The sequence below is a fragment of the Aphelocoma coerulescens genome, chromosome 2, assembly GCF_041296385.1.
Source record: "Aphelocoma coerulescens isolate FSJ_1873_10779 chromosome 2, UR_Acoe_1.0, whole genome shotgun sequence".
NCBI lineage: Eukaryota > Metazoa > Chordata > Aves > Passeriformes > Corvidae > Aphelocoma > Aphelocoma coerulescens.
Genome location: NC_091015.1, coordinates 126,028,881 through 126,041,048, shown reverse-complemented (window position 1 = coordinate 126,041,048; position 12,168 = coordinate 126,028,881).

Sequence of the window (12,168 nt, the reverse complement as noted above, 5' to 3'; positions counted from 1 at the left end):
TTCAATGCTGCATTATTCAGGGTTCTCAGTATGTAAGATGTAAAATTACCTATGCTTTTCTTTCTCTGTTGTGTTAGCTCAAAACTCCACCATTTTGAATGATACTTTACAGTCTTTTCTTACTTGCATCATAAGGAACCAGCACCTCATAGTGCAAAACATGTCCGAAATACCTACTATTCCACAAGAACCACAAGGTACATGGAACCTGAAAGGCTTCTTAGAAGCCAGTTACATTTGAAAAGTTTGAGTATAATTCCTGCAGGAATCTGTGGATGTTATCTTGGTATTTCCAGACCACTTATACCTGCTGCTTGTTTGAAGAATGACTTTTGTTTTTGAATAGGTGTAGAGAAAAAAAGTATATTAAATAGACCTTTTTTTTGATTGTAGTTTGCATGCTGTTTCTATTGTATTGATGGTTTAACCTAGTTTTGAGAAGCAATAAGAATCAAGTTAATTTAAATGATTTTGAGGTTTACTGTACTTAATTTCTCATAACATAGAGCCATTATACTCAGAAACTGATTGATATGTTCTCTTCACACGTCTGTCACCAGCCATTTTTACAAGCTCGTTATTGATTGCACTTAACACAAGGAAAAAAGGATCATGCAGTGGCATAGGCTTTTGCTCAGTCATGCTGAAAAGCACGTCCTATTTACATCACTTTGGAGACTTGGAAGGTGATTTTTCAGATCCACAACTTTTCAGAGTGATAACTCCTTTTCAACAAATCCTCCATCAGAACAAAGGGCATATATTCTTTCCTGCCAGCTCATCTATGTGGTTCATAAACCCCTATATGAACCCAATATATCGATTACAGGGGTTTCAGATTTTTGTAATTCTAAAAACACGTCATGTTGGGTTAGAAAGAGAAAGAATATGTGCCCCTGGTCTGCCCTGGGATGGAAAGATGAGATGAAAGATTAAGTAATTTCTATATTTCAGTTGGGTTTTTTCCCTGGAGAATGGGAAAAGACTACCAATTCCTAAACTTTTACACTTCACACTTTGCAGGCTCAATTTTACAGTCAGGTTCTCCAGTAGATCCTTTTCTATAAATAGCCACATCTTTACCTTTTTCTATCTCCTTTTTCAGATTGCATCCATTTTCTTACCTTCCTTTTAGAACTCAGATTTTCAGGATTCCTGATTTTCTTTCAAGGCTCTTCACTTAGGAGACACAGAGGTTGTTAACTGATAGTTTCTGAATGTCCTGGTAAAGACAGGAAGATCATCCTCAGTTGCTAAACAAACAAAATATCCTACCAAGTATACCTGTATCACTTTCTCAAACTGCCTTCCTGAAATGAGATTTAGACAGAAGTAGAGCATTCTGTTCACAAATTTTAGACTATTTCCTAAGCACACTGAAAAGCCTGGTTCAAAAGTATTATCGGTTTTCAACAGCACTGACAGTCAAGCCCCTCCAAAAAATTTGAAGTTTATTAAAAATGGTTTATTCTAAAATGACACTTCCAGTCTTCTATGCATGTGTTTCTGTGTGTTTTCAATTAAAGATTTTATGTTGGTTCCTTCAGATTTACCCTTACTGTACATGCAAAATACAAAGTATCATACATTCTAATGTTAAGCAAAGAGAAAAGAAGAACGTATTAAACATAAAGGGTTAGAGCCTTTGCAAAACTATTGTTAGGAAAGTCTAGAATGACAACAGCTGCAAAATATTGTGTCTAAACAGAATTTAGCCTATTAAAATTATTTTCATAGGGCAGAGGTAATTTTTGCATGAAATTAACAGAACCAGAAAGCTCAGAAGTCAACTACAAATGTGGTACTGAACCACAGGACTAAAACAGACATCCTGTCCTGCCACGAAAATTCATCACTGTTAGAAGAAACTGAACAGATGTTCTTTTCTTCATTAAGTTATGCCCAGGAACTAAACCAGTACACAGGTGGAATATTTATTTATCTATTTCTCTAGAAAGAGATTTTAGAACAATATCGGAAATGCATGGAATTTCTAACAGTCTTAGGGAAAAAGGTTACTATCATGTTTCCAGAGGAGCTATTTCAAAAGCCAGATCCTGAAAAGGTTGAACATACAATGTTGCATATAGGTAAGGATTTGTGTACAAAGGGCTTACCATAATTTCTTACTCAGTTTTCAAATTTTGTGCCAAAATTTATTTTATACTATCAGTTAAAATGCCCAATTATTAAAATGGTAACTGTGTTAAGCTAAACTGGCAATTACCTGAAATGAAAAATCTTGCACTTTTAATATTTAAGCTAAAAATATGTCTGAGTTATTTCAATTATTTCTTCTTGTAATCCAGAAGGAATTTTCTCTCTTCCCATATAATGGCTGAGGCAAATATAATAAATGTTATTAAAGAGGCAAATTATAACCAACTTCAATGTCAGCATAAGGTTGCACACTTTCAAAAGAATTAATTATTTCCCATTGCCTTTTTTTACCTACTGTGGAATCTTTAAATGTGCTTTTAAATACAGTTTTTGAAAGTGTCAGATTGTCACGGAAGCTCCATTTATAGCCTTGGTGTTTCTTGTCTAAAGGACACAACTTTTCTTCCGACAGTCTGGGCTACCCCTAGACTCAACACGTGCCTCTCCCTCACTCCGAGGCAAACCAGCCTGGGCTTAGTTTTGATTGCTGTAGATTCCACTGAAATTCTTGTCTTAAAACTATGAAATTGAATAAAGTTAACCACTTTGGCTCTCAAAGTGCTCTATTGTGTATTTGGCCAGGGTGAAATATAAAGGCTGACTTAAGTCTTCCTTAACAAATTACTGGAGAAAGAAAAGAGAAGGCACAAACCATTCTCCCATTCAAGCATTCCCCAGTTCCACCTGGGCATTCAGAGTGCTATTCTTGCCCAGCAGCTGTAGAAACACCTGAAATATTGCAGCAATTTGTACTCAGAGGCAGCACATTCATTTTCATATGTACTGCATGACATTACCAGCCCCAATCAGTGCAACCTAAACCACTCTGAGAACAACGAGTTCATTTTTTTTAATCTTTATATTTTAATTTTGAAAAATGCAGACTATATTGTATTAACCATGTTTTGCCATAATAAGGTTCCTTCCCTCCAATATATTAAAAGTTTTACGGGTATTCCTAGTAACTCTTCATAACGTCAGTTATACCATAGCTGAAATAAAGACCTAAGCTCTAAACTGTAACCAGTAAAGTCTCATGTCATGTTGGCTGAGAGCTAAATACTAAATGCATTTCCAGAAATATTATTCTCAAAGAGCTGTGCCACTGGGTGTTCCACATAATTGTGAGCTCCATTCAACTGAGTAATGACTAACCTAGAAATACATGTTCATATACAAGAAACTTTTGCCAACAAAAGAACCAGACTCTTAAAGCATGCCACCAAGGAAAATAGTTTTAATTGTAGAACAGTGATTTTGCTGTACAGCTGCAGGGCAAGACAAAAATGTAAAATTAAAGAGGGTTTGCACTGCCTTTTATATGAACACTTTCAAGTGAAAAATCAAGGATTTATAACATAGGAACATGGAATGCAGATGAAAAGGACAATGTTCTTTATTGGTCTGACATCAGAGTTCTATTTCAGTGGCATCTCTCCCCACAAATTAAGAGCTAGAATAGAAGACACACATCTCTAGGTACTGATTTGCCAGTGAAAAATGGAGGCAATCACAAGGGGCTGTAGGTTGCCTCCCACAGCTGCAGTACTCTGCAAGTGAAAAGAAGGCATATCTGCAAGCTCCACTGCTCAGACCAGGAGTGCATTTTGTCTCTGTACCAGCTTTGGTGACTGTAAAGTCCACAGGAATTATTCAAAGGTAGAACTATTTTGTGTGTTCTTGGCCACCTCCTTACAGCTTTATTTATCTTGGATTCTGAGCCAGACTTTGGCCACCAGTCAATAAGTAGAGAAAGACCTGTAAAGTGAAGTCTACCAATTCCACTCAGAGCCGCAGCCAGTAATCTGATGACATCTCTCCAAAGCACTTGTTAATATTACTCAAAGTTAAAGCCAAGAGTTGTCATGGGGACATCATAAAAGATTTGTTCAAGTCAGTTTCACAAGTCATTAGCTATCAGCTGAAATTCCCGTTTCGCTAACTCAAATTTAAGTCATTAAATCATACCTCTCTCAACTGCAAAAGATGACAAAAATAACCCCTCCAAAGAAGAAGCACACTCTTAAATTTTCATTAATTTACATCCTTGAACTTAACCTTCCAAACTAAAGAGAACCCAGAGTATTGGGGAAGGTGAATCTGTAATTTCTTCCTCTGCGAGGGAAGCTTTAACTGAGAAAGCATGGCATGTAAATCTACTTTATTTTTAATATGTACCATTGTCTTTCTGTGCCCTGAAGGTTTAGATGCATAAAGCCAATACAGAAACTATGGTCCATAAGCAATGGGGGAAAAAATTTCCAAGTAAATAAACCCCACAGGTGTGAGAAAATATGAAAAAATAATTTTTATTTCATAATACATGATTTTTTTCAAGCACCTATGGTATAAAAACATTAATGGAAATTGAAGGTTTTTAAAATTTTCTTTATCTAGTCTTTACAAGTCATAAAACATTGACAAAAAAACACACAACCATGTCCCCAAGAGGAATGAAGACACTTGGCAGATATTTGAGTCCTTCACACACACAGATAATTTAGTCAGTTTTACAGTGTATTAAAATCTGTTCAAATAACCCACTATTTTATTTACTTAGAAGGAAATAGTTTATCATTCTGCTCTCTATGTAGGTACACAGGACAAAAGGGACAATCACTTGAGTTGTCTTTTTTGGTTCTAGTGAGGCAGAAATGGGCAGCTCATCAGTGCAGAAAATTAGGGGATGAAACATTGTGACAGAAGAAATTCAAGAGACAAGCAACAAGGCTGGCCAGGAGAGACTAGAAATATTGATGGGAACATGTAAGGAACCTTTAATCAGATAGAAAGATGGGGAAGCAGAGTTCAGTAGGTCACAAAATTATGCAGAACTTCAACTCTGAAATCAGAACCACTAGAGAGACATTTAAGGCAGTACTTGGTAGGGTTTAGAGCCAGCAGCAAGGAATTAAAAAAACCAACATGTTTTCTTTGTACAATGTACAGTATATAGAGAGTTGTTTATACAGTATAGCTACCCACTGCATAGTACTTTACATGTAAAGTAAAGCTATTTCAAATTCCAAACGAAGGGCATAATGGAGGAGTTCATGCTGGACATGGGAAAGTAGTTCAGTATTATGGTCAGAAGGGAGGAAAAGCAGAATAAGAAATCTAGAAAAGCTATATGGACGGGTAAAATAGCACATTTTCCAAGGGGGCATTTCTATTTGAGAAGGGTGTGAAGAGTGAATTAGAGACAACTCTTAGACCTAAGGCATCACATGTATTAAAACAAGCACCACTCTTCAAATTGGGAGGGTTAAGGAGCAATTGCCCTCAAATCTTCTACCCACACATTGCTATTTAAGCATACCAGAAAACTTACTGAAATAAAAAATAAAAAAAACACCCAGCAACAACAACAAAAAAACCAAACCAGAGGATGACTGAAAACAAGCTGAACTTGAAATGGTGACAAACTTTGCCAACACCATCACCAAAGACAGCACTATTATACCACTGCCTGTAGTCTGTATTGATGATAACAAGCATGGCATTATACTAAACATGAAAAGACTATGCCTCACAAAAAGAACGGACAAAACCCCCTGTCCCCTTGTTCCATGTACATTCTGACTCTGAAATTCCAAGATTCAGTTATAAGACTAATATGCACATGAATGAGGAACCCAAACATTTACATAATATGAAGACACTAAAAGAAAATGAATGTTGGGTAATGGAGCTCTTTTGTGCAGGTAGCCAAAGCCTGCAAGATCACAAGCTAAAGTAGGGAAATTTATGTGGAATTTACATCTCCTGCAACAAAATTGTTCTCAAGCACAAAGTTAGCATCGGAAAGGCAGATTGTATATTCCTTTATTTATAAATTCAGCAAAATGCCAAGATTTACTTGTTACAATTTTTGAAGTTTAGGTAATAGCAAAGACATTTTTTATTGAGGGATGTTGGTTTAGGTGCAACCTAGTTAACTATTTTAGCAGCTGTGGTCAACTAATTAGCTAAAAGCACACATCATTCTGGAAGACCATTAGAAAGACTTTGGGTCTCATCTGAGAAATTCTCACAGAGTATAACATTTTTTAAATTAAATGATATGCTGAAATAACTGAAAGGTGAGTCAGAAAAGCACCTCTTGACTCATACCTGTTAGGAGTTAAATCTGTATTGGGAACAATGCTGTATTGAAGGCAGTGGGCAATCCTTTGAAAGCACAAATCCATTATTAATACAAGTAACATTAATTGTAGAGATTTAGGAAGAGTTGAAAGGTAAAGAAAAGTAGAAAGAACCAGAAAATTACAAAGTTACCTTACTGCTATTATTTGTGGCTCATTTTTTAAAAATTAAATATCAGGACAGGAATTGACTCATTGAAACATCACTATTTTTCTCTTCTTTAGAGGTAGTTATTGTCCTACCAGATCCCTGGATTAATAGAAGCATTTTCTATGCATGGGCCGACAATTATTTCCCACATTATTGCTGACATACAACAGTAGTTGGTAAGATTTTACTGCATGGTTTATCCAGAGGAAGGCTCTGATTTGTCAATGTCATCTCCTCTGTAAATCACAGCTAAGTTTAAATCACCTGTAGTCATAAAAGACAGCAAAAAAACCCTTTCCTTAGGCAGATTCATTCATTTTAGTTTGAAAATTTGCATTTTTGCATTGTTACCTGTGCACAGATGTAGGCTTTAGCAGCCTTTGAAAACCACTGAAGCTGTTCAAATTAGTGAAAATGGAAGGGCAAAGATCAATGACAAGAAGATGTATATGAAAGAAATTATCTACCAGCAAAATATTTGACATTCCAAAAAGCCTGGAACTATATTTAAATGTAAAGACTGACCATATACTGTTTTCCATGTAAATCTTAATTTCTCTTCTTAATGATGTCTCAAAAATATTAGAACAAAGATATAAATAAAGCTGAAGACAAAGGGTGTTATTTGAATTAAACAAGTGGATAGAAAGTTAGCATTTGGGCAATGTAATATAGCATTCACCTGAACTGCTCACAGAGCACTTATTTAAGAAATTTTTCCTAAGTCCCTGTGTCAAATATTCTAACGTTTAGATATTAAAGAGATTAAAGTTATAGATAGTGTAGAAGCAACAGTGCTTATTCAGAGCAGAGAAGTGTGGGCAAAGAAATTAGAAGAAAATGGGTTAAAAATAAAGTATGTGCAATTACACCTTCTCAGCTACTTCTTTTTGAAAGCACTCCACTTTAGAGAAGATAAAATTTAGCACTGAGTCACCTCATATAATTCAATTCCAGAATAACTCGCTTTTTAAAAGGGGAAATAGTGATTTGCTATTAGGAACTAAAAATTGCCTTGTGGAAAATACGCTATTTTACCTGCTATAAAAAAAACTTCTGTATAAAGAACTATTAAAGCTCAAATTCATTATGGAAAAGTACAATAGGTTAAAGGTGTGACTGAAAACTGACCTGTGATCGCTCAGGCAAGCTACTGAGTATCTTCCACAACTAAATGTTGGTTGTTCTTCATGTTTTGCTTGAAAGAGTTGCTATGGAAAAATATCTAGATTGTTATTGTAGTGGGTTGAACCTGAATTGATGGACAGTCTTTTAGACTAATGATGCTTCTCGCAATTTACATATTTAAACCTCTCAGAAAGGCGGGAATTGCTTTTTATTTCAGCTCACCTCTGGGAGGGTGGGGGAAGCCCCCAGGACCCGCCGGGCCAGGCTGGGGCCCCTGCCCCCTTCCCCTTTTCCCAACACCGTGGCACAGACCCTGGGTCACTGTGGGGGGGAATTGTCCCAGAGCTGCAGGCAGCTAAAACCAGCCATGGACTGCCACACTGCTAAACCCATCCGGCGCGGCTTCTTGGGACCAGCAGGTCCTTCTCCTCTCCATGCAGAGCTGGTGGAGCCGGAGGAAGCTGGTGGAGCCTCCTTCTTGCAGCCAGCACACTTCACGCTGAACTGAAGAAGACACCACGCAGCCAGCAGCACAAAGGGAGCGAGGCTTTCTCCACTGTAAAGCCTGAGCAAGAACACTTCTCAACATGGCGGCCTCAGAGTCAGAGAGAAAGAGGAAGTGAGTCCCGTGAGACGGAGCTGAACATGGCGACGGGAGAAAAGAGGGCGGTGCCGCGTTTCTCGTGCGTAGCTTAAAAACCTTCTTGCAGGCCGTGGTAAGAAACTGTAATGTCACAAACTGTTTATCTCTGTAATCCATTTGAAGTACATGGGGGGATGAAAAATTCACGTGTGGCCCGTGAAAATTGTGAAGAGTGCCTATGTCAGGCTATGTAGAAGCAGTGAGAGGCTTTTAGAGACTTGTGGCGAAGAAAGCCTTTGTGTTCAGGCCAAAATAACTCATCCTTGAAAAGATTAATAACCCCATGTGATAGCCTATGTTTGGCAGTGTGAAGGAACTGTGAGATTCTCATGGAAGAGATGTTTTACACCACAGCAAATTGTTTCTTTCTGGGTGGATCTGCTGTTTGTGGCAGTTTGGGAACCATGTGAAGCAGAAGAAAACCCTTTTTTCCTTAAGCATAAGAAAGAGACTTTTCAAGAACTGCAACACTGACTAAAATGCCATGTTCTGTTATCCTTTGTGTGAGTTGGGTAAGAGGATGGAAGTGCGGGAAGGGGGGAAGGGGTTGGCTTTAATTTCTTGTTGTTTCTTTTTACTTTTAATTCTATTAGTAATAAAACTCTTTGTATCACAACCGTTTAAGTTTGAACCTGTTTTGCCTCTCAGCTCTCTAGTCTTCCTCAATATTTTCCTTTTTTCCCCTTATGAAAATAACAGATTTCGTGTGCTTGAAGCTTAGCTGCGTCAAACCATGAAGTTATTTATTTGCTAGACCAAATACTGAAGATCCAGTAAGGCACAGTTGTGGTAGTACATTATTACTAACAAAACTAGCAAAGTTTTTCCTTAGTCATTGAAATGATGGACAAGAAGTCACATTAAAAACAGTAAGGGAGTCAGAGTTTAAGATTTTTTTCTGATTAAAAGTGTAATGTATGTAATAAGTGCCAAAATGTATATAAATAAATTGTTGCTTTTTAAACATGAAAAACTACCTTATGGGGAATGGCAACATTACTTACTTAAGCTATCGTAATTATGGTCAAATGTATTTATGACTGCTGTCATAATGTGATGAATTTTGTTCATACCAAGAAAGGAACAAAAATCTTGGATGATAGCAGCAGAAATATGAGCAAGCAAAGAGAAAGTATGGAGATAACTGCAACAGATCAGCCTTCAAATCTTATGAACTCTAGTTGAAAATTAGTATTTTCATAGTGTTATTTGCCTAAAAATTTTACTTTTATTATTATTTTATATATTTATGGAATCCAAAAAGGGAGGTATTTGGTTATGTTCTTCATTTTAGAATAATGGAGCCAAGGAATAGAAGAAATGCAATTTGTAGGCTCTCATCCATCTTTAACCTTTAAAGTACTACTCTGCTCAGTGTTAAAAAAACAAAGAAAAATTTGTTATCTTGTGACTGCTGGTTGCATTGTCGGAATTATGAATAATGGAAAGAAGAATTTTAAAGATGAGCCTTTAAAACTTACTGGTGTAGGAGAGAGCCAGAAACAGTGCCCTTGTTTTAATTCTTCTTTTTAATAGCATACAACAACATTGAATGAATTAATTCTCAGCCATAACATGGTTTGTTATACCTAATATGATCCCTTATATCTACCACACCATGTATATGTCCTCATCTCCTAATGGTAAAATTATTGAAGCAGTTAACACGTCCTGATATAGTTATTATACTTACATTAGCTTCACCAAAATTGCAAAAGGCAATACTAGCATCCTCACTTTACAAATGAAATTGCACATGTATTTTCAAACAGGAGATCTGTACCTACTGATTTGTGAATGATCACAGCATATTTTTTGACAAGTAATAATTAATAACACTTCATAGACTGCTGCTCACCTGTGATTCTTTTCCAGGATGGACAATTGAAAACATTATACAGAGATTATTTGATATTCCTTTCCTTCCCTTTTTTTTTTTATTAATGATTTAATAATTAAACTGCAATAGTTCATTATAAATCTCAAGGTACTACATTCCCCATAGCATTTTACCAAATTTTGAAGCTCATTTTACAAAATGTTGATATTTTATAACAAACGAAGCACAGGGAGAGATTTAGTGAAGAGTAAAAATCTCAGGAATCTTGAATGAAAATTCTTGGCACGAGCTCTGTTAAACATGTTGCTTTGCTTTTTTTCCAAGCACAGTTCTCTGTAAGTCACTAGCTCATCCAAGGATGGTATAACACAGAAACACAGCAGTCAGGGCTGGTAAACTCTGGGAAGAAGCCTGGAACATTCATCAAAACTCAGATACATGCCACACTGAAAACAGGACATAAATAGAAATCTCTATTGGTTGTTCCCTCTCTCAGAGGCAAAATCCCCACTATTTTGAGTGTTTCTGGGGCAGACTTCCTATTACATTACACTAGGGATGCCACCGACCTTTGCTTGAAAATAGCCAGCCTCTCCTATTTTTTCAGAGACACACATTCACAGATCCTAATGAACTTCCCATTTAAAAAGAAAAATATCTTGATTTCATAGGAAAATACCATGGCCTATTTTATAACAGAAGTAGGGGATGATAATGTTTAAATACATATTCTGTATTGTTTTATGAAGGAACTCAGAAAACCTTTATTCTTATTCACTCATAAATGATTTTAAAGTTTCCAGAAACATAAATCTGAAATAAACTGTTTACAAATTTGTAGTTTATTGCAAGCAACCTGTAAAGATTCCCATTAATGTCAATTAAAAAAAATTATTATGCAAGTGTAATAGTGTATAGTTTGCTTATAAGCAACATTAGAATTTCAAGGTTTTACCCAAGAAATATCATTATCAAAGACTTGAGGGTCTAGCACAGATGTTAATTCTTTGCTGATGCTAAATGTACCTGAGCAACTGAAACTTTATATATAATGTTATCGTGTGCTCACCTGACAAAATACTGTTTATCTTTCACATAATTCTTTTACACAATATTTTATTACTGTAATAAAATAATTTTCAAATATGCCTTTAGAAGAACACTAAAATAAAATTTATTGAATAACTTATTAAAATCTTAATGCTTAAATATACACCAATAATTTCAAATAATAGATATTGCAGCTAATGCATCATTATTTTGTACATTTTCTATGATATATGCTACATATTTTGGATGAAAATTGTATTATTTAAAGTCTACTTCTGTTTGCAATCAACTTAAGAGCAACTGAGTTTTCTCTGAGTTGCATGGTATTCCTAACAAGGTTTATATTAATATAAGTAGGTTAATTTCAGAGAAGCTGAATTATAGGTGTGTTGAAAGTCATTGCTTTAGCAATCACAGCATTGTGAATTCGGTAATTGTTTACCGAATGCTTTTTATCAGGATCAAAAATGTTTCCCAAGATTGGAATGCATTTCTTCTATTTGAGAGTTCTGTGTATGGTAGTCCCTGTAGAGAAGTTGACATGTGTATTACAAAACGAGTTGATTTTCAGCCTTTGATACAGAATCACAGAATATTCTGAGTTGGAAGGGGCCCACAAGGGTCATCGAGTCCGTCTCCTAAGTGAATGCCCTGTATGGGGATCAAACTTGTAGCTAGAAAATCTGTATTAATTTTTCCCTTTCTTATGAGTATGTGAACACTGGTGTACACCTCTCATGAATGCAATAGTCATACTGGATACTCTGGAACTGGTGCGGAGGCTCTCAGTCTCCCCTTCACCTTGTTATATTCTGTATAAATAATTAAATACTCCCTTAAGCAAAGTTGATAACCTTTTTTTACCCTCTTGTATTTACCAGCAACAAGGATAGAGGATCCTCCTTTGTACCATCCATTTTGCCTAAATTATTTAATTCATGGCAAAATACTTATCTGAGAAGAGAGCAAGAGAAGGGCATGGCAGAATTCTTTATTGCTTAGCAGTTGACTTTACTGACACCTGAGATAAAAGGCTATGTTTGACTTCACA